The sequence below is a fragment of the Heptranchias perlo genome, chromosome 1 (assembly GCF_035084215.1).
Source record: "Heptranchias perlo isolate sHepPer1 chromosome 1, sHepPer1.hap1, whole genome shotgun sequence".
Taxonomy (NCBI): Eukaryota; Metazoa; Chordata; class Chondrichthyes; order Hexanchiformes; family Hexanchidae; genus Heptranchias; species Heptranchias perlo.
The window spans coordinates 13,851,222-13,873,838 of NC_090325.1; the positions used below are offsets into that span (position 1 = coordinate 13,851,222).

Consider the following 22,617-nt stretch of genomic DNA (forward strand, 5'->3'; position numbering starts at 1 on the left):
GGCCTTCACGTCCTTTCTAAAGTGCGGTGCCCAGAACTGCACACAATACTCCAGTTGTGGCCGAACCAGTGTTTTATAAAGGTTCATCATGACGTCCTTGCTTTTGTACTCTATGCCTCTATTTATAAAGCCGAGGACCCTGTATGCTTTTTTAACCGCTTTCTTAACCTGCTCTGCCACCTTCAACGATTTATGCACGTACACCCCCAGATCCTTCTGTTCCTCCACCCCTTTTAGAATTATGCCCTCTAGTTTATATTGTCTCTCCTCAATTTTCCTACCGAAATGCATCACCTTGCATTTTTCCGCGTTAAACTGAATCTGCCATGAGTCTGCCCATGCCATCAGAGTGTCGATATCCTCCTGAAGTCGATCGCTATCCTTCTCACTGTTGACGACCCTTCCAAGTTTTGTGTCATCCGCAAATTTTGAAATTGTGCCTTGTATTCCCAAGTCCAAGTCATTTATTTATTTATTTATTTATTTATTTATTTATTTATTTATTTATATATTTATATATCAAGAAAAGTAGTGATCCCAGCACCGACCCCTTGGGAACACCAAGCACACCTCCCTCCAGTCCGAAAAACAACCGCTCACCACTACTCTCTGTTTCCTGTCATTTAGCCAATTCTGTATCCATGTTGCTACTGCCCCTTTTATTCCATGTGCCGCAATCTTAATAGCAAGCCTACCATGTGGCACTCTATCAAACGCTTTTTGAAAATCCATATACACCACATCAACTCCAGGTGCAGTCTAACCAGGGTTTTGTACAGCTGCAGCATAACTTCTGCCCCCTTGTACTGTAGTCCTTTAGATATAAAGGCCAACATTCCATTTGCCTTCTTGATTATTTTTCGCACCTGTTCATGACACTTCAATGATCTATATCCCTGAACCCCTAAGTCCCTTTGGACATCCACTGTTTTTAACTTTTTACCATTTAGAAAGTACCCTGTTCTATCCTTTTTTGATCCAAAGTGGATGACCTCACATTTGTCGACATTGAATTCCATTTGCCATAGTTTTGCCCATTCACCTAATCTATCAATATCGCTTTGTAATTTTATGTTTTCATCTACACTGCTTACAATGCCACCAATCTTTGTGTCATCGGCAAACTTAGATATGAGACTTTCTATGCCTTCATCTAAGTCATTAATAAATATTGTGAATAATTGAGGCCCCAAGACAGATCCCTGCGGGACTCCACTAGTCACATCCTGCCAATGTGAGTACCTTCCCATTATCCCTACTCTCTGTCGCCTTTCGCTCAGCCAACTTCCTAACCAAGTCCGTACTTTTCCCTCAATTCCATGGGTTTCTATCTTAGCTAACAGTCTCTTATGCGAGACCTTATCAAATGCCTTCTGGAAGTCCATATAAATAACATCCATTGACATTCCCCTGTCCACGACTTTAGTCACCTCTTCAAAAAATTCAATCAGGTTTGTCAGGCACGACCTACCTTTCACAAATCCATGCTGGCTCTCTCTGATTAACTGAAAATTCTCGAGGTGTTCAGTCACCCTATCCTTAATTATAGACTCCAGCATTTTCCCCACAACAGATGTTAGGCTAACTGGTCTATAATTCCCCGGTTTCCCTCTCCTTTCTTAAAAAGCGGAGTGATATGTGCAATTTTCCAATCCAGAGAGACAGTTCCTGAATCTAGAGAACTTTTGAAAGATCATAGTTAGGGCATCCGCAATGTGCTCACCTACTTCCTTTAAAACCCTGGGATGGAAACCATCTGGTCCTGGGGATTTGTCACTCTTTAGTGCTATTATTTTCTTCATTACTGTTGCTTTACTTCTGTTAATTTTATCGAGTCCCTGTCCCCGATTCAATATAAGTTTTCTTGGGATTTCCGGCATGCTATCCTCTTTTTCTACTGTAAATACTGATGCAAAGTAATTGTTCAACATGTCCGCCATTTCCCCATTGTCAATGACAATATCCCCACTTTCAGTTTTTAAGGGGCCAACACTGCTCCTGACCACCCTCTTTTTCCAAATATAACTATAAAAGTTCTTCGTATTGATTTTGATATCCCTTGCGAGTTTCTTTTCATACTCTCTTTTTGGAGCTCTTACTATCTGTTTTGTGACCCTTTGTTGATCTTTGTATCTTTCCCATTCGCCAGGATCTGTGCCATTTTTTCCTTTTTTGCCTTTTTGTGTGCCCTTTCCTTATGTCTTATACTGTCCCTTCCCTCTTTAGTTGTCCATGGCTGTTTTTTTTGGCAAGTAGAGTTCTTGCCCCTCGGGTATAAACCGATTCTGTATCACGTTAAATGTTTCTTCAAACATTTCCCACTGATCATCAGTCGTTTTACCCATTAACAGATTTGCCCAATTTACTGTGGACAGTCTCTGTCTCATCCCATTGAAGTCGGCCTTGCCCAAGTCTAGAATCTTAGCAGCTGATTCACTTTTTTCCCTTTCAAACACTACATTGAACTCGATCATGTTATGATCACTATTGGATAGATGTTCGCGCACAGTTAAGCTGTTAACTAAATCTGGTTCATTACTCATTACTAAATCTAGTATGGCTTGCCCCCTTGTTGCCTCTAGGATATACTGCTGCAGAAAACTATCCCGGACACACTCAAGAAATTCTCTACCTTTCTGACAGTTGCTCGTCTGCTTTTCCCAATCTATGTGAAGGTTAAAGTCCCCCATTAAGACCACTATGCCTTTGTTACATGCTTGTCTAATCTCTGCATTTGCTTGCATAAAAACAGTGACAGCACCTCAGAAGTCACCCTTGGTTGTAAAGCAATTTGGGACGTGTGATAAGTGTAGTATGAATGGAAATCAGTTCTTTTGAGATGTTGAGGGAAAGAGTGTGGTTTTTAAAAAAAAATTCTCAAGTTACTACCTGTGTGGTTGATTGGGGAACTACATTAAAAGGTATGAAGGTAGTCAGGCAATGGCTAGCATTTAAAGAATTGATACATAATTTGCAACAAATATATATTCCTTTTAAGGCACAAAAACTCAACAGGAAGTCGTCCAACCATGGCTAACAAGAGAAATTAAAGATAGTATTATTTCAAAGGAAGAGGCATATAAAGTTGCCAGAAAAAGGAGTCAGCCTGAGGATTGGGAGCATTTTAGAATTCAGCAAAGGAGGACCAAGAAATTGATGAAGAAAGGGAAAATAGAATATGAGAGTAAACTAGCAAGAAACATAAAAACGGACTGTAAAAGCTTCTGTCGGTATGTCAAAAGGAAAAGACTGGCGAAGGCAAATGTGGGTCCCTCATAGACAGACGGGAGAATTTATAATGCGGAATAAGGAAATGGCAGAGAAATTAAACAAATACTTTGTGCCTCTCTTCACGGAAGAAGTCACAAAAAACCTCACAGAAATACGAGAGAACCAAGGGTCTGGCAAGAATGAGGAACTGAAAGAAATTAGTATTGGTAAAAAAAGTAGTATTAGAGAAATTAATAGGACTGAAAGTCGATGAATCCCAAGGACCTGATGATCTACGTCCCGGCGTTTTGAAAGAGGTGGCTATAGAGATAGTGGATGCATTGGTTGTCGTCATCCCAACGGGAGGAGGAGGAGGCTCTGTGAACATCCCCATCCTCAATGATAAGTCCAGCACATCAGTGCAAAAGACCAGGCTGAAGCATTTGCAACCATCTTCAGCCAGAAGTGCCGAGTGGATGATCTATCTCTGCCTCCTCCTGATATCCCCGCCATCACAGAAGCCAGTCTTCAGCCAATTCGATTCACTCCACGTGATATCAAGAAACGGCTGAGTGCACTGGATACAACAAAGGCTATGGGCCCAGGCAACATCCTGGCTGTAGTGCTGAAGACTTGTGCTCCAGAACTAGCCGCGCATCTAACCAAACTGTTCCAGTACAGCAACAACACTGGCATCTACCTGACAGTGGAAAATTGCCCAGGTATGTCCTGTCCACAAAAAGCAGGACTGGCCACGTAAATACTGTGGCTGCAAGAGCAGGTCGGAGGCTGGGTATTCTGCGGCGAGCGACTCACCTCCTGACTCCCCAAAGCCTTTCCACCATCTACAAGGCACAAGTCAGGAGTGTGATGGAATACTCTCCACTTGCCTGGATGAGTGCAGCTCCAACAACACTCAAGAAGCTCGACACCATCCAAGATAAAGCAGCCCGCTTGATTGGCACCCCATCCACCACCCTAAACATTCACTCCCTTCACCACCGGCGCACTGTGGCTGCAGTGTGTACCATCCACAGGATGCACTGCAGCAACTCGCCAAGGCTTCTTCGACAGCACCTTCCAAACCTGCGACCTCTACCACCTAGAAGGACAACACAACCTGCACGTTCCCCTCCAAGTCACACACCATTGGGACTTGGAAATATATCGCCGTTCCTTCATTGTGGCTGGGTCAAAATCCTGGAACTCCCTTCCGAACAGCACTGTGGGAGAACCTTCACCACACAGACTGCCGCGGTTCAAGAAGGCGGCTCACCACCATCTTCTCAAAGGCAATTAGGGATGGGCAATAAATGCTGGCCTTGCCAGCGACACCCACATCCCATGAGCAAATAATGAAAAAAAATTCTATTGATTCTGGAATGGTTCCTGCAGATTGGAGGGTAGCAAATGTAACCCCACTATTTAAGAAAGGAGAAAGAGAGAAAACAGGGATCTACAAACCTGTTAGCCTGACATCAGTATTAGGGAAAAATGCTAGAATCTATTATAAAGGATGTGATAATAGGACACTTAGAAAATAATAATAGGATTTGGCAGAGTCAACATGGATTTATGAAAGGGAAATCATGTTTGACAAACCTATTGGAGTTCTTTTGAGGATGTAACTAGTAGAATAGATATGGGGGAACCAGTGGATGTGGTGTATTTGGATTTTCAGAAGGCTTTCAGTAAGGTCCCACACAGGAGGTTGGTGAACAAAGTTCGAACACATGGAATTGGCGGTAATATACTGGCATGGATTGAGAATTGGTAATTGAAAATAGAGAGTAGGAATAATCGGGTTTTTTTCAGGTTAGTAGACTGCGACTCGTGGGGTACCGCAGGGATTGGTGCTTGGGCCCCAGCGATGCACAATCTATATCAATGATTTGGATGAGGGGACGAAATGTAATATTTCCAAGTTTGCTGATGACACAAAACTAGGTGGGATTGTGAGTTGTGAGGAGGATGCAAAGAGGCTTCAAGGGGATACAGACAGGCTAAGTGAGAGGGCAAGAATGTGGCAGATGGAATATAATGTGGAAAAATGTGAAGTTATCCACTTTGGTAGGAAAAATAGAAGTGCAGAGTATTTTTTAAAAGGTGAGAGATTGGAAAACGTTGATGTTCAAAAGGACCTGGGTGTCCTTGTGCACGAGTCGCTGAAAGCTCACATTCATGTGCAGCAAGCAATTAGGAAGGCAAATGGAATGTTGGCCTATATTTCAAGAGGATTTGAGTACAGGAGTAAAGATGTCCTATTGCAATTGTATCGGGCCTTGGTGCGACTGCACCTGGAGTATTGTGTACAATTTTGGTCTCCTTACCTAAAAAAGGGTATACTTGCCATAGAGGGAGTGCAACGAAGGTTCACCAGACTGATTTCTTGGATGGCAGGATTGTTGTATGAGGAGAGATTGAGTGGACTAGGCCTGTATTCTCCAGAGTTTAGAAGGGATCAACAGGGGAAGATCCAAGGAGGATGTTTCCCCTGGCTGGGGAATCTAGAACCAGGGGTCACAGTCTCTGAATAAGGGGTAGGCCATTTAGGACTGAGATGAGGAGAAATTTCTTCACTGAGAGGGTGGTGAATCTTTGGAATTCTCTATCCCAGAGGGCTGTGGAGGCTCAGTCATTGAGTACATTCAAAACAGAGATCGATAGATTTCTAGATATTAAAGGCATGAAGGGATATGGGGATGGTGCAGGAAAATGGCGTTGAGGTAGAAGATCAGCCATGATATGTTGAATAGCGGAGCAGGCTTGAGGGGCGGATGGCCTACTCCTGCTCCTATTTCTTATGTTCTTCTGTAAACACCGGCATAGACCAGTTGAGCCAAATGGCTTGTTTCTGTGATGTAATTTCTATATAACTCTGTGTATTACAGTTTTTCCATAATTCTATTGATGAAGTTTTGGTCATTTTTTTTACACTCTATGCTGTGGAACACCAGATGGTCCTGGTTGAGAATTGCCACAGTTACAGCTATTGTTCGCTGAGAGAGTGAGCACACAGCCGTTATATTTAAACTGCTTGCAGCTCATGGGGAAAGTCGTTCTTGTCCCTGGGTTATCTTCTATGTGGAATAAATCTAATGCATGTAAATACATGAATGATGATTGTCTGATACATTTTGGTCCCGTTCCGTTTGATGAGCAAAATTAACAGATCAGTGTTGCTATGCGCGTTCTGAGAGAGGGGAAATTTAACCCTTTGAGGATTTCTCCACCAAACTAGAGGTAGCCAGATTATCATTTGTTTGTCGTTTCCAATCTACTTGGAAAAACAAATGCTCCATGGTCCTGCAAATTCTGGTTTCTAATTGGGGTTAAAAATTTCCAGGATGCTGGGTAATTTGAAATTTCCACCTAATATAACCTTAAACGTCTACACGATTGAAATGCTGAAATCCTTGGAGTAAGATCTGAAAATTTAAAATAATCCAGCTACTATGATGACTCAGCAAGTTCATCCAGTTAGTCGGTGAGTCATAAAAACCAGGAAATGTTCCAGTTTTCATTCCCAGTCCCTGCTTCGTTAGATGATCTTACCCGGGACAGTGAAGGAATGCTACAATTGGCCTCAATGATACTGGGTTTGGGTGCAGATTGTGAGTCACTCCTGATTATTGTCCCCTGCTAGAAAGTGAGTTGGTGTCGCAAGAGGCCAGGATTGATTGAGCTTGGTTGTGATGCTGAAGCAGTCAGAGACTTTTGACCCTCCATTGTTAAACCTCAGGTATGAATAATGACCACTTGGGCAAAATGCCTGAGAACAGCTAGCACCCATACAAGTTGACAACACAGAAGGAGGCCATCTCTTTGCTCTATTAAAACTAATCCCACTATCCCGCGCTCTCCTCATCGCCCTACATCTTCCTCTTTTTCAAATCTTTATACTTTTAAAAGATGAAATGGTATCCGCCTCAACCACACTGTGTCCAAGCATTGTGTGTTTCAACTACCATCTGTTTTTAAAAGAAAATTCTCCGAAGCCCTCTCCTCACTCTTCTATGACAATTTAAAACTTCATGACCCCTCATCACTGACTCCCCAACCAGAAGAAATAGTCTTTCACCCTGTAGCCGAGGAAGGGGCCCTTAGGAGAGGATCATATGGGGGAAAATTGGCAAGCAAAAAAAAGCTCTCATACCTGAGAACCTTTTGCTGCACTGTCACTTATGCCCTGTAGAACTTGCCTCAATATATCAATGTGGCAAGGAGCAGAACATGCCTGTCAGATGTATTGATCATTAGTTCCTTATAGTTTGGATGGTAGAAGAAACATTGCAATCTATATGAACTTGTAACAAGCAATTGTTAATCTGGCAGCACAACATTTATACCTGTACACTGAAGCTTATTTAATTACGTGATGTAAGTAGCGTCAACATCTGTGTAAATGAACAGTGGCTACTTCAGAGTTGGAAGAATTTTATTCCTTTGCTGTTGTTTTCTCATGCCTCTCCTGGCTGAGCTGATAATCAAGTGACCTGGTCCCATCCCCTGCAGACAATGTCATGCAGCTGTCTGCAAAATGACTATGCAACATATTTAGATAAAAATTTCCTCAATGACAAGCAGTCCCTCCAACTGGTAAAATTATATGTATGTAAATTAGAAGCCATACCTGCAAAAATATGTTTCTGTGGAGTGTGTGGGAGTTTAAATGCTCTGCCCCAAAAAAGAATATTTATTAAAGCACTTTGACTTCTCCAACACCTGCAGTCCTGTGTGAAGTTTTTTTTCCCTTTTGCACTTTCCCTGCATACATCAGCTGCAGATGTATCTTCAGATAAATCTCAATTTTAAGCTTTACTTTTATAATTCACCTTGTCAGAATTGGGCAGGTAATGAATAAACTTTGTGGGATTAAACTGTCCCAAGTTGTCACTGATTTCATTGTATGAGGAAATGCAGCGTTGAAATCTTTGCTCTTCGAGGTCATTCCTGTTCCCTTTCTTTCTCTGTTGAAGAACGCATCAGTCCATTTTATGGAGTCTTAAAGAATCATCAAATTTTACAGTACAGACAGAATCCATTCAGGCCTTTCGTGCCTGTGCCGACTCTGAAAGAGCTTACCCATTTATTACCCATTCCCCTGGCCTTTCCCCATATCTTTTTAAATTTATCTTTTTCAAATATTATTATCCACTTCTCCTTTAAAAGCTATCATGATAGGTTCATGGTTTCTGGTAGGATATGCTATTTTCTCACAACCCTCTCTTTCAAAGAAAATTCCTGACCTCTCCATTTGTTCTTTTAATGACTGTGATCTTAAATTTATGCCCTCTAGTTACACTCTCAGTGACTAATGGAAATACTTTTTCCCTATTCACTTTTATCAAAACCCTTCGTGATTTTGAACACCTCGATCCGATCTCTGCCATCCTGAAAAGATCTATTATTGGTTGTTTCAGACTATTAAATCTCAAGTCCAATATTTACACTTACCCGAATAGATTGAAGGCTTAGTGGCAATCTTACCTAATTGCCACATATTATCACAACAGGAGTAATAGCTCATGCCTGGATACACTGACTTTGCAAGGGTTAAAACCTAAGAGTTTTCAGATCATAAACAGTTCTGGTCTCCATATTATAAAAAGGATATAGAGGCACTGGAGAAGTTGCAAAAAAGATTTACTAGGATGATACCAGAACTGAGAGGTTATACCTATCAGGAAAGATTGAGCAGGCTGGTGCTATTTTCTCGAGAATAGAGAAGACTGAGGGGTGACCCGATAGTGCTTTAAGATTAAGAAAGGGTTTGATAGAGTAGACGTAGAGAAGATGTTTCCGAGGGAGACCAGAACTAGGGGACGTAAATATAAGATGGCCACTAATAAATCCAATAGAGAATTCAGGAGAAACTTTTTTTATCTAGAGATTGGTTAGGATGTGGAACTTGCTACCACAAGAAGTAGTTGAGGCGACGAGCATGGATGCATTTAAGGGGAAGCTAGATAAACACATGAGGATGAAAAGAATAGAAGGATATTCTGATAGGGTTAGATAAGGGTACGGTAGCATAGTGGTTATGTTACTGGACTAGTAATCCAGGAGTCATGAGTTCAAATCCCGCCAACTGGGCAATTTAAATTCAATTAATTAAATAAAATCTGGAATTAAAATACTGGTATCAGTAATGGTGGCCATGAAACTACCGGATTGTCATAAAAACCCATCTGGTTCACTGATGTCCTTTAGGGAAGGAAACCTGCCGTCCTTACCCAGCCTGGACGATATGTGACTCCAGGCCCACAGTAATGTGGTTAGAAGTTTACAACATGGAAACAGGCCCTTCGGCCCAACATGTCCATGTCGCCCAGTTTATACCACTAAGCTAGTCCCAATTGCCTGCACTTGGGCCCATATCCCTCTATACCCATCTTACCCATGTAACTGTCCAAATGCTTTTTAAAAGACAAAATTGTACCCGCCTCTACTACTGCCTCTGGCAGCTCGTTCCAGACACTCGCCACCCTTTGAGTGAAAAATTTGCCCCTCTGGACCCTTTTGCATCTCTCTCCTCTCACCTTAAATCTATGCCCCCTCGTTATAGACTCCCCTACCTTTGGGAAAAGATTTTGACTATCTACCTTATCTATGCCCCTCATTATTTTATAGACTCCTATAAGATCACCCCAAAACCTCCTACTCTCCAGGGAAAAAAGTCTCAGTCTATCCAACCTCTCCCTATAAGTCAAACCATCAAGTCCCGGTAGCATCCTAGTAAATCTTTTCTGCACTCTTTCCAGTTTAATAATATCCTTTCTCTCATATGGTGACCAGAACTGTACACAGTATTCCAAGTGTGGCCTAACTAATGTCTTGTACAACTTCAATTGTAAACAATTTTACAACACCAAGTTATAGTCCAGCAATTTTATTTTAAATTCACAAGCTTTCGGAGGCTACCTCCTTCCTCAGGTGAACGATGTGGAAATTGTACAACTTCAACAAGACATCCCAACTCCTGTATTCAATGTTCTGACCAATGAAACCAAGCATGCTGAATGCCTTCTTCACCACCCTATCCACCTGTGACTCCACTTTCAAGGAGCTATGAACCTGTACTCCTAGATCTCTTTGTTCTATAACTCTCCCCAAAGCCCTACCATTGACAGAGTAGGTCCTGGCCCGATTTGATCAACCAAAATGCATCACCTCACATTTATCTAAATTAAACTCCATCTGCCATTCATCGGTCCCGTTGCAATCCTAGATAACCTTCTTCACTGTCCACAATGTCACCAATCTTGGTGTCATCTGCAAACTTACTAACCATGCCTCCTAAATTCTCATCCAAATCATTAATATAAATAACAAATAACAGCGGACCCACCACCGATCCCTGAGGCACACCGCTGGTCACAGGCCTCCAGTTTGAAAAACAACCCTCTACAACCACCCTCTGTCTTCTGTCGTCAATCCAATTTTGTATCCAATTGGCTACCTCACCTTGGATCCCATGAGATCTAACCTTATGTAACAACCTACCTTGTCAAAGGCTTTGCTAAAGTCCATGTAGACCACGTCTACTGCACAGCCCTCATCTATCTTCTTGGTTACCCCTTCAAAAAACTCAATCAAATTCGTGAGACATGATTTTCCTCTCACAAAACCATGCTGACTGTTCCTAATCAGTCCCTGCCTCTCCAAATGCCCGTAGATCCTGTCTCTCAGAATACCCTCTAACAACTTACCCACTACAGATGTCAGGCTCACCGGTCTGTAGTTCCCAGGCTTTTCCCTGCCGCCCTTCTTAAACAAAGGCACAACATTTGCTACCCTCCAATCTTCAGGCACCTCACCTGTAGCTGCCGATGATTCAAATATCTCTGCCAGGGGACTCGCAATTTCCTCCCTAACCTCCCATAACGTCCTGGGATACATTTCATCAGGTCCCGGAGATTTATCTACCTTGATTATTAATTGCCCTCTGAAATGGCCTAGCAAGCCAGTCAGTTGCAAAATCTTGCTTAAAAAAAGTCATAATAAGAATAAAACCGGATGGACTGCCCGGCATCGGACCACAAGGCACCGGACACGACAAAGGCAAACCAAGCCCAGTCGACCCTGCAAAGTCCTCACTAACATCTGGGGATTTGTGCCAAAATTGGGAGAGCTGTCCCACAGACTAGTCAAACAACAGCCTGACATGGCCATACTCACAGAATCATACCTTTCAGCCAACGTCCCAGTGTCTTCCATCACCATCCATGGGTATGTCCTTTCCCACCGGCAGGACAGACCGACCAGAGGTGGCGGTACAGTGATATACAGTCAGGAGGGAGTGGCCCTGGGAGTCCTCAGCATTTATTGCCCATCCCTAATTGACCTTGAGAAGGTGGTGGTGAGCCGCCTTCTTGAACCGCTGCACTCCATGTGGTGAAGGTTCTCCCACAGTGCTGTTAGGAAGGGAGTTCCAGGATTTTGACCCAGCGACGATGAAGGAACGGTGAAATATTTCCAAGTCGGGATGGTGTGTGACTTGAAGGGGAACGTACTGGTGGTGTTGTTCCCATGTGCCTGCTGCCCTTGTCCTTCTCGGTGGTAGAGGTTGCAGGTTTGGGAGATGCTGTCAATGAAACCTTGGTGAGTTGCTGCAGTGCATCCTGTGGATGGTGCACACTGCAGCCACAGTGCGTGGTGGTGAAGGGAATGAATGTTTAGGGTGGTGGATGGGGTGCCAATCAAGCGGGCTGCTTTGTCCTGGATGGTATCGAGCTTCTTGAGTGTTGTTGGAGCTGCACTCATCCAGGCAAGTGGAGAGTATTCCATCACACTCCTGACTTGTGCCTTGTAGATGGTGGAAAGGCTTTGGGGAGTCAGGAGTTGAGTCACTTGCTGCAGAATACCCAGCCTCTGACCTGCTCTTGTACCACAGTATTTATATGGCTGGTCCAGTTAAGTTTCTGATCAATGGTGACCCCCAGGATGTTGATGGTGGGGGATTCGGTAATGGTAATTCCGTTGAATGCCAAGGGGAGGTGGTTAGACTCTCTCTTGTTGGAGATGGTCATTGCCTGGCACTTGTCTGGCGCGAATGTTACTTGCCACTCATCAGCCCAAGCCTGGATGTTGTCCAGGTCTTGCTGCATGTGGGCACGGACTGCTTCATTATCTGAGGGATTGCGAATGGAACTGAACACTGTACAATCGCCAGCGAGCATCCTCACTTCTGACCTCATGACGGAGGGTAGGTCATGGATGAAGCCGCTGAAGATGGTTGGGCATAGGACACTGCCCTGCGGAACTCCTGCAGCAATGTCCTGGGGCTGAGATGATTGGCCTCCAACAATCACTACCATCTTCCTTTATACTAGGTATGACCCCAGCCACTGGAGAGTTTTCCCCCTGATTCCCATTGACTTCAATTTTACTGGGGCTCCTTGGTGCCACACTTGGTCAAATGCTTCACAGAAGGCAACCATTTTGTCCATTGTGTCTGTACCAGCTCTTTGATGGGGCAATCCGAAAACTAACTCTACTGTCCCACATACTCACTATAGCCTTATATCTGTCTCTGCTTTTAATATTTGTACAATTTTCCCTTTGAAGAAGCCATGGCTTCTGCCTCATCCACTCCCTCTGGCAAAACATTCCATGCTGTAACAACCCTCTACATAAAGAAATTTCTCCTCACTCTGACAATTTTAAAATGATAACCCCTTATCAATGACTTGCCAACCAGAGGAAATAGTCTTTTCCTATTCACTCTGTCAAAACCCTTCATAACATTTTTTTTAAAAAAAACCTCTACTATATTTCATAGTTTTCTCCACTAGAAATAGTCCCACTTACTTGGGAAATAAGGGTTTTGAGGAATGTGGAGAAAGGGCATGGAAGTTAGGGTTACAGTGTCGCACTGCTATGGCTAAAAATATCAGAGCAGGCCTAATGGCCTGTTCCTTTATCCACTGTTACATGGTTTCGATCTTGTCACTGTAGAAGTACCACTGCTAAATCACTGGGAAGTAAATCAAAAAATGCTGCAGTGATTACACTGATCCTTCATTGTGAAGTGCACCAGCTACCCTGCCTGTTGGCATCTGCTGTGGCACCTGACATTGACAAAGCAAAAACAGATGCAAAGCAAAGTCTTCTCCTGTAAAATCCAGATATGTTGTAAAATGGCTATTTCATAGAAATTTCAGTTCAGAAGGTCGTCACTTGGCCCATTATGTCTTTACTAGTGCTTGCTTTGCATTGGTTCTATCTACTCTGCTCTCACATTTTCTGCTCTGTTCCTTCAACCTTTTAATAATAATGGCAGATTGATCAAAAAAGTAAAAGCCCATGGGATCCAAGGGAAAGTGGCTTGTTGGATCCAAAATAGGCTCCGTGGAAGGAAGAAAAGGGTAATGGTCGGGTGATTTTGTGACTGGAAGGCTGTTTCCAGTGGGGTTCCGCAGGTCTCAGTACGAGATCCATTGCTTTTTGTGGTATATGTGAATGATTTGGACTTGAATGTAAGGGGCATGATCAAGTCGTTTGCAGATGATGGTACAATAGGCCGTGTGGTTGATCGGAGGAAATCTGTAGACTGCAGGAAGATATCAATGGACTGGTCAGGTGGGCAGAAAAGTGGCAAATGGAATTCAATCCAGATAAGTGTGAGGTGATGCATTTGGGGAGGGCAAACGAGGCAAGGGAATACACAATAAATGGGAGGATACTGAGAGGTGTAGAGGAAGTGAGGGATCTTGGAGTGCATGTCCACAGATCCCTGAAAGTAGCAGGACGGGTAGATAAGGTGGTTAAGAAGGCATATGGGATACTTTCCTTTATTAGCTGAGGCATAGAATATATGAGCAGGGAGGTCATGCTGGAACTGTATAAAACACTAGTTAGGCCACAGCTTGAGAGCTGCGTACAGTTCTGGTCACATTTCAGGAAGGATGTAATTGCACTGGAGAGGATACAGAAGAGATTTACGAGGATATTGCCAGAGCTGGAGAATTTTAGCTGTGAGAAATTGTTTAGGCTGGGATTGTTTTCTTTGAAACAAAGGAGGCTGAGGGGAGATTTAATTGAGGTGTATAAAATTATGAGGGGCCTAGATAGAGTGGATAGGGAGGACCGATTTGCCTTAGAGAGGTCAGTGACCAGGGGGCATAGATTCAAAGTAATTGGTAGAAGGATTAGAGGGGAGCTGAGGAGAAATTATTTTCACCCAGACAGTGTGGGGGTCTGGAACTCACTGCCTGAAAAGGTGGTAGAGGCAGAAACCCTCAACTCATTTAAAAAGCACTTGGATGTGCACTTGAAGTGCCGTAACCTACAGGGCAACGGACCAAGTGCTGGAAAGTGGGATTAAGTTGGATAGCTCTTTTTTGGCCGGCACGGACATGATGGGCCGAATGGCCTCATTCTATGCCATAATTGATTCTATGATCTTTCACCCTCTTTATATGATTGATGTTGCTTTGGCTACTTCCATTAATGCATTTCAACTTACTGCCCTCTGTGTTTTTAAAAAAAATCTTCAAACCTCCTCATCTCTTTGACTTTAGTATAATTCTGTTTATGTCCCTTTGCTATTGATTCACCAACCAGTAGAAATAAACTTTGACTGTTTACTGTCTTGGGTCTTTTTCAAAATGTTCAATTTATCTTTTAGATCCTCTTCTCTCCTGCAGTGAATACAGCCCTAGTTTTTTAAGTCTCAAATCTAACTCTGATCTGTGATCATGGTGCACCTTTTTCATCTTTTCTGTAAATAGTGAGCATGAAAATTTACACTCCCAGCTGAAGCCGAATCCATGCCTTGTTGATGATCACCTCCGTACTTTCGTATCCGAAGAACTTGAGGCTTTTTTTTATTGTACAGGCTGTAAACTCTTGAGTTCATTTGAGCTTTGCACAACATCATATGGAACTCTTTCTCCCCTCTCATCTAGAATGAATTTGCCATCTCAGTTGCTTTGATTTTGTGGGAGGAGTTAGCTGCAAAAACCTATTAGTTTTAAGAAAGATTTGATACTGATTTTATTACCTGTTAGGATGTGTGTCTCCATATGCTGATAATATTACAAATATCCCCAGTAGAACTGTTTTTGACTGAATCAGTTTGAAAGTGTTCTTACTATCATAAAAATGGGTTATTTCATTATTCATTAATTTGTCAAGCTAAATGTCTTGTGCTTTTATGTATGGAAAATGAACTGTGAAGAAAAGAGGAATATATGTTGTGGGCGGGGGGCGCACGGCGCAAGGGAGAGAATGAACAGCTTTGTGTCTATATCGGGAGTCTTGATCATGGCAACAATGTTCGTCTCCATTTCAAGAGAATGTTTCCTGTCATGGTCACTAACTTGAAGGCTGTTTCGAATTTAATGTTTTACTTTTTGGAGAAGACATGTCATGTGCAGCTGGACAAAGGACTTTATGTGCAGTAACTTCAATGCAGTATTTTGTTAATGGGCCCTTCAGTGCTCCCTGTCCTATCAAGTCTTCTGAAGTGTCACTGCATTTTGAAAATTTACATAAATCTTCATTGAGGTGTTGGTCATATATTAAATAATGAAATATTCAGTAAGTCATCATGGATGGCTTCCAGAAAGGTACAAGGCACTAACTAAATTAAGTAATTATTTTCTTATAGAATGTAAACGTGGGATATGAATTTTCAAAGCTGTTCATATTGTGTTGAATTGATTCAATAGCTACTTTCATTAATGTTGAAAAACATCCCAAAGTGCTGCACGGGGGCATAATAGAAAAAAAAGAACGCTGAACTAAAGGAGAAGGCAGTCGAATACACATTGTGTGAGAGGTGGAAAGGCTGGAAAAGGATGAGAAGATGGTGTCAGAGGAATAGGGAGAAAGATTGAGGTAGAATTGTTGATGCAGGCTGTGCTACCACTGTTGTGGTTTGAGTAGGGCAGGTGATGGAATTTCTAGTTAGGTTGGAAATCTTTGAGGGAGGGGAAATAGAAACCCATTAACAATGTTTCCGCCAGCACCAAGATGACAATACGTCAACCCAGCGTGAGGTCATGGATTGTGATGACTTTGTTTTCAAGTGAGTTGAAGTTCTGGAGGCTGATACGAAATGGGGCAGGGATTTCTGATCTGCTGGCAGGGTCGGGGTGGGGTGTGGTGGTGGGGGGACAGTAGGGGAGGTGAGTTGGATAGTGAGGAGATTAGAGAGGGCAAGAGCGAATTGGGTGAAAGTTGGCTGTCGGGAACAGAGGTAAGTAACTGATGTGGTTCCTGCTCTGGGAGAACCAATGACAGATGTCGCAGTGGAGAACAGTAATGGAGGAGCAGAGGGAAATCCATGGGCTTGATCAATGTGGATATGAGCCTGGTATTGTGGGAAGAGGTAAACAGGCTGATGTTAGACCTGGTGCTTAATGTGTCCAGTCACGATTAAATAGCAGTTAACAAAGCAGATAAACAGTATTGCTAAATTGGTAAAATATAGGCCAAGGATATCACGTTGGAGATGCATGGTGCTCTGGGTAGACTGCACCTGAAGTATTGTTGCCAGTTTGTCAGCGAGATGCAAAATAAAATTCAGGCAAGAGCCATGTGGCTGATCTTAATGTCCGAAGTTTGAGGTGCGCGGAAAGGCTGGAGAAAGTGGAGCTCTATCACCTTAAAAAGAGTCCCAATTCAAGGTCAGCTTTAATGTAGGATAAGGGGATTTGGGTATAAATGGTGGAAGGAAAATTTAGGGTTGAAGAAAAGCCGAAAGCTGCTCTTTGCATTAAAAGTCATCAACACTCTTACTAGATACTTAGTTAACCTGAAACATTACGATTAGATATGCTGAGCCAGCAGGAGAGAAGGCGCAAACTGAGGCTGTGTAGAAAAAGTTTAGGACAGACACCAAGAAATATTTCTGCACAGTGGGATGATCAGTGGGTTGCCAGGAAGGATGGTTGAGTCCAGGTTACTGGGTTTAATTGATACAGCTAGATGCTGTAATTGGAAAATTGAAGTTTTTCTGTTCCGGAAAGACTTTCTTCTTCCAAACGTGTCTTGTGACTTGGAACGGAATTCTGGGTTGGCTGGTGGAAGCTGTGTCATTTAAGAGACTTTCATTTGTGCTTGATGACCAAGCTGTGATGGAGAGGGAACTGTAGGTTTTTCCAAATGGATTAACTAAAATAGACCAGATTATCATTCTTAGTTTGTGATCTTTTATTTATTGCTATGAGATTTTTTCGGTAATAGTTTGGAAAGTAGCAGCATTGTTGAATAATGAAGGTCATTGTAGTTCATTGTTATAATGAATAGCATCAAAGTAAATTGAGGTCTATGGAGTAGTGTCAATGAAATACTGAGCACGTCATTGTAACAAAAAGCCCTCAGAGAAACTTGCTTCAAACAGTGCAGCATACTCTGCGGTTCGATTTTTCTTCTGAATTACACATTTATTTCATTCAATCCTACTTGATGGATAGCAAAGAAACTGAAACCAAAAAGACGATATCATTAATAACCATGGAAGTGCTACAAACCAATGTGATATCATTTCTTTTCAACTGTATGACTTCAGGAAATTTGATATACTCTTTCATCGCGCTGCTTAGGGTTGTCCTAATGGTCCGTGCAGTTTTCCGATAATTATACTAGTTTAAATGAAATAACATGATTAAAATGTTTTAAAAAAATCGTTCTTCAGGATGTGGGCAAGGCTGGCATTTATTGCCCTTCCCTAGTTGCACTTGAGAAGGTGGTGGTGGGCTGCCTTCTTGAACCATTGCAGTCCATGTGGTGAAGGTACTCCCACAATATTAGGTAAGGAGTTAGGGGCAAGGAAGGAACTGCGATACCTGTCCAAGTAAAGATGGTGTATGACTTGGAGGAGAACTTGGAGGTGATGGTGTTCCCATGCATCTTCTAAGTGGTGCAGGTTGCAGATTCGGGAGGTGCTGCAGAAGGACCCTTGGCGAGTTGCTGAATGCATCCTGTAGATTGTCCGCATTGTATGCCGGCGATGGAGGAAGTGGTTGTTTAAGCTAGTGGGTGGAATGCCGACCTAGCGGACTGCTTTGACCTGGATGGGGTCGAGCTTCACCCATCCAGGCAAGTCATCTTGCTAATTCCCTACCTAACAGCATTGTGGGAATACCTTCACATGGACTGCAGCGGTTCAAGAAGAAGGCCCACCACCACCTTCTCAAGCATAACCAGGGATGGGCAATAAATGCCGGTCATGCCCACATCCTGAAGAACGATTTTTAAAAAAACTTCATAACATTTTAATTGTGTTATTTCGTTTAAGCGAGTATAACTATCGGAAAACTGCACTGACCACCAGGACAACCCAAAGCAGCACGATGAAAGAGTTTTTCATCAAATTTTCAGAAAATGAAAAGAAATTCTATTCCATCACATTCCTGACTTGTGCCTTGTAGGTGGTGGACAGCCTTTGAATCAGGAGGTGAGCCACTCACCACAGAGCACCCAGCCTCTGACCTGCTCCAATAGTCACACATTTATGTGGCTGTTCCAGTTGAGTATCTAGTTAATGTTGATCCACAGGATGTTGAGGGGGGATTCGGCCATGGTAATCCCATTGAATGTCAAGGGAGAGTGACTTGGCTCTCTCGTTGGAGATGGTCATTGCCTGGTATTTGTGTGGCGCGAATGTTACTTGCCACCTATCGGCCCAAGCCTGATTTTTGCTGTATGTAGGAAGGGACTGCTTCATTATCTGAGAAATTGCAAATGGAGCTGAACACTGCAAGCATGAGTGAACAGCCTCACCTCTGACATTAGGATGGAGGGAAGACCATTGATGAAGCAGCTGGATAGTTGGGCCAGCAATGCCTCAATTTTAAAATTCTCATCCTTGTTTTCAAATCCCTCCATGGCCTCAGCCCTCCTCATCTCTGTAATCTCCTCTAGGCTTACAACCCTCCCAAGATCTCTCGGCTCTTCCCATTCTTGCCTCTTGAGCATCCCCGACTTTAATCGCCTCACCGTTGGTGGCCATGCCTTCAGCTGCCTGGGCCCGAAGCTTTGGAATTCTCTCCCTAAACCTCTCTGCCTCTCTACTTCTCCCTCCTTTAAAACGCTCCTTAAAACCTACCTCGTCACCTGTCCTAATATCTCCTTATGTGGTTTGGTGTCAAATTTTGTTTGATAAAGCTCCTGTAAAGGCATGATATAAATGCAAGTTGTTGTTGGGCCTAGGACACTACTGTGAGGAACTCCTGCAGTAATGCCCTGGGGCTGAGATGATTGGCCTCCACAAACATGAGGATGTTTTTTTGTGCCAGTTATGACTCCAGCCACTGGAGTGCTTTTCCCCGATCTTACATTCTCCCAGATACTATAAATAGATAACTGAATAAAGGCAGAAATGTGGACTTCTGGTTCAGAGAAAGCTCAAAGTTCATAACTATATAGATGCGAAGAATGATGGGAAGCAGCTGATAAGTCTTGGTTTAAAAAAAACATGTGGTTTGGACAGAAGAAAACTGGAGCATGTGCATGGAGAAGCACAATGCCTGGGATTAGGAGCAGAGATCCATTGAAATAGAAATTGTCATTTAAAGGGTTATACTACTTCAGATTTTTTTTTGAAAGAGAGGGGCATGATTTGTTTACCATTAATAAATTATAGATCTTAATTACATGCACTAACATTTTAATTATCAAAGTGAAAAAGTGGATTAGCAGATTTGTGTTGTACTTTGGATTTGATTTTAATGCTCATTTTGCTTGTGAATTCCTATTGACCTTAATTGTTTTTCTTGGGTAAATTTCCATTTCCTTCCATTCCTTGGTCCTGTGTGATGAATTTACTGTTACGATGATGCAGTTCTATTACGTGTAGTCAATCGATTAGTCCCTAAACTCAGCAGCCTCTCTGTTATAAAAACAGTAAATGCTGGAAATACTCAGCAGGTCAGGCAGCATTTGTGGAGAGAGAAACAGAGTTAACATTTCAGGTCGATAACTTTTTTTGTTATGTTGTCTAACCCTTTCCCCATAAATTGTGATGATACTCATCTCCATGAAACCCACCACTTGCTCCCTTGACCCATCCCCACCAATCCAGCCCTTGAAGTTTCCCTTCCTACTGACTTGTTACGATTTGGAATGCACTGCCTGAAAGGGTGGTAGAAGCAGATTCAGTGGTAAACTTACAAAAGGAATTGGATATATTCTTGAAAAGGAAACCTTTGTAGGGCTATGGGGAAAGAGCGAGTGGAGTGGGACTAATTGGAGAGCTCTTTCAAGGAGTCGGCTCAGGCACAATGGGCTGAGTGACCTCCTGTGCTGTATGGTTCTATGATTTCTACAACTTCAACCACTTCATTTTCCTCTGTGGTCCATCTCTGCATTCTCTTGGTTTCACTCACATTTCCAAATTGTTTCTTCTCTCATGCTTGCACTGCCACCTCCAGTATGCCCAGAGCTCCATCCTCATGGTCCATCCTTGGTCCTGTCTTAAGAAGAGGAACAGATGGGAACAGATCAAAACCAGGAGGAACAGATCAAAGCTAGCTCAGTTTAGAGCAAAGAAAAATCCCAACAGGGGAGCAGAATAGAAGCAGACTAGGTACTGGAATAGAGGCAGTCGAACAGAAAATAGTCTCAGCAGAAATTGGCAGTGAAGGATGCGACAGTAGAGCCCGGAAGTCAACGGCGAAATGGACTTCAGCCCAGAAGAAGCTGTATTTCTGTCCAGGACCCAACATAGCAGCAGAGTAAAGCTGTAAATCTATGTGCAATGAAGCACAGTCCTGAAGGCCAGAAGTCAGTGGCAATAGACTAGAATGGGTCACCTTAAACTTGAAGCAGTTGAGGGGCAGAGCAGAGTCACGGCAGCTGTGGCACACAGTGTTGTCCTGATGGCAGAGTCGTTAAGGAAGTATGAGCAGAGCTCCAACAGTTAAAAGGAGCACAGTAACTCTGATCCCTCAAACGAGGGATTAGCCTCATGGCTCTTCTCTGCATTGCCGTCAGCACTTGAATACCTTCCTTGGTTTTTATGAAACTGGGAATTTTCATTCGTAAGTTGCATTTGTACTACTTTGATTAAAGGCAGCTCCAGCCTTGCATATAGTGGTGAAAGATCGTTGTCTTGATACATGACTTCTGCTTGTCATCTTATATGATCTGAACTGAATGAAACCAAACTCCGGGCCAGAACTTTAGCTGGTGCTGAATTTTGTACAATGAAGTGGTATCTGGGGCTTGACACCTGAGCTCTGCCCCACTGCAACTTTTTGGTGTCAGCCTTAGATTTTGCATTGCATGACTGCAAATATGAATTAACAGGTTTATTCAGCACTGACTGTACAACACCTGTTTGCAAAGCAGTTAGGAAATTGCAGAATTATTGTGTTCATAAAAATGTAAGTATGCAAGATAGCAATCCAATCACAGCATTAACTTCAGAGTTTGTAGTAAGACCATGAGAGATCGGAGCAGGAGTAGGCCATTTGGCCCCTCGAGCCTGCTCCGCCATTTAATGAGATCATGGCTGATCTGATTTTTTACCTCAACTCCACTTTCCCGCCATTTCCCCAAATCCTTTGACTCCCTTGCTGATCAAAAATTTGTCTAACTCAGCTTTGAATGTATTCATTGACTCAGCCTTGACAGCTTTTTGGGGTAAAGAATTCCAAAGATTCACGACCCTCTGGGAGAAGAAATTTCTCCTAATTTCCGTCTTAAACGGGCAACCCCTTATTCTGAGACCATGCCCCCTAGTTTTGGATTCCCCATGAGGGGTAACATCCTCTCAGCATCTACCTTATCGAGTCCCCTCAGAATCTTGTATGTTTCAATAAGGTCTCCTCTCACTCTTCTAAACTCCAATGAGTATAGACCCAACCTGTTCAATCTTTCCTCAAAAGACAACCCTTCCATACCTGGCATCAACCTAGTGAACCTTCTCTGAACTGCCTCCAATGCAAGTATGTCCTTCCTTAGATAAGGGCACCAGAACTGTACGCAGTACTCCAGATGTGGTCTCACCAGCGCCCTGTACAGTTGTAGCATGACTTCCCTGCTTTTATACTCCATCCCCCTCGAAATAAAGGCCAATATTCCGTTTGCCTTCCGGATTACCTGCTGCACCTGCATGTTAACTTTTTGTGTTTCATGTACGAGGACACCCAGATCCCTCTGTACCGCAGCATTTTGTAGTATTTCTCCATTCAAATAATATTTTGCTTTTTTATTTTTCCTCCCAAAGTGGATGACTTTATATTTTCCCACATTATATTCCATCTGCCAAATTTTTGCCCATTTGCTTAACCTGTCAATATCCCTTTGCAGACACTTTGTGTCTTCATCGCAACTTGCTTTTCCAGCTATCTTTGTATCATCAGCAAATTTGGCCACAAGACACTCTGTTCCTTCATCCAAGTCATTGATATATATTGTAAATAGTTGAGGCCCCAGCACTGATCCCTGAGG

At 42.9% G+C, this 22,617-nt stretch overlaps 1 protein-coding gene across 4 annotated transcripts in view; it reads left to right on the forward strand.

The window, feature by feature from the left end:
- atrn (attractin) overlaps nt 1-22,617 on the forward strand; it is a 370,377-nt gene that overhangs the window by 42,899 nt on the left and 304,861 nt on the right. The window lies entirely within an intron of this gene.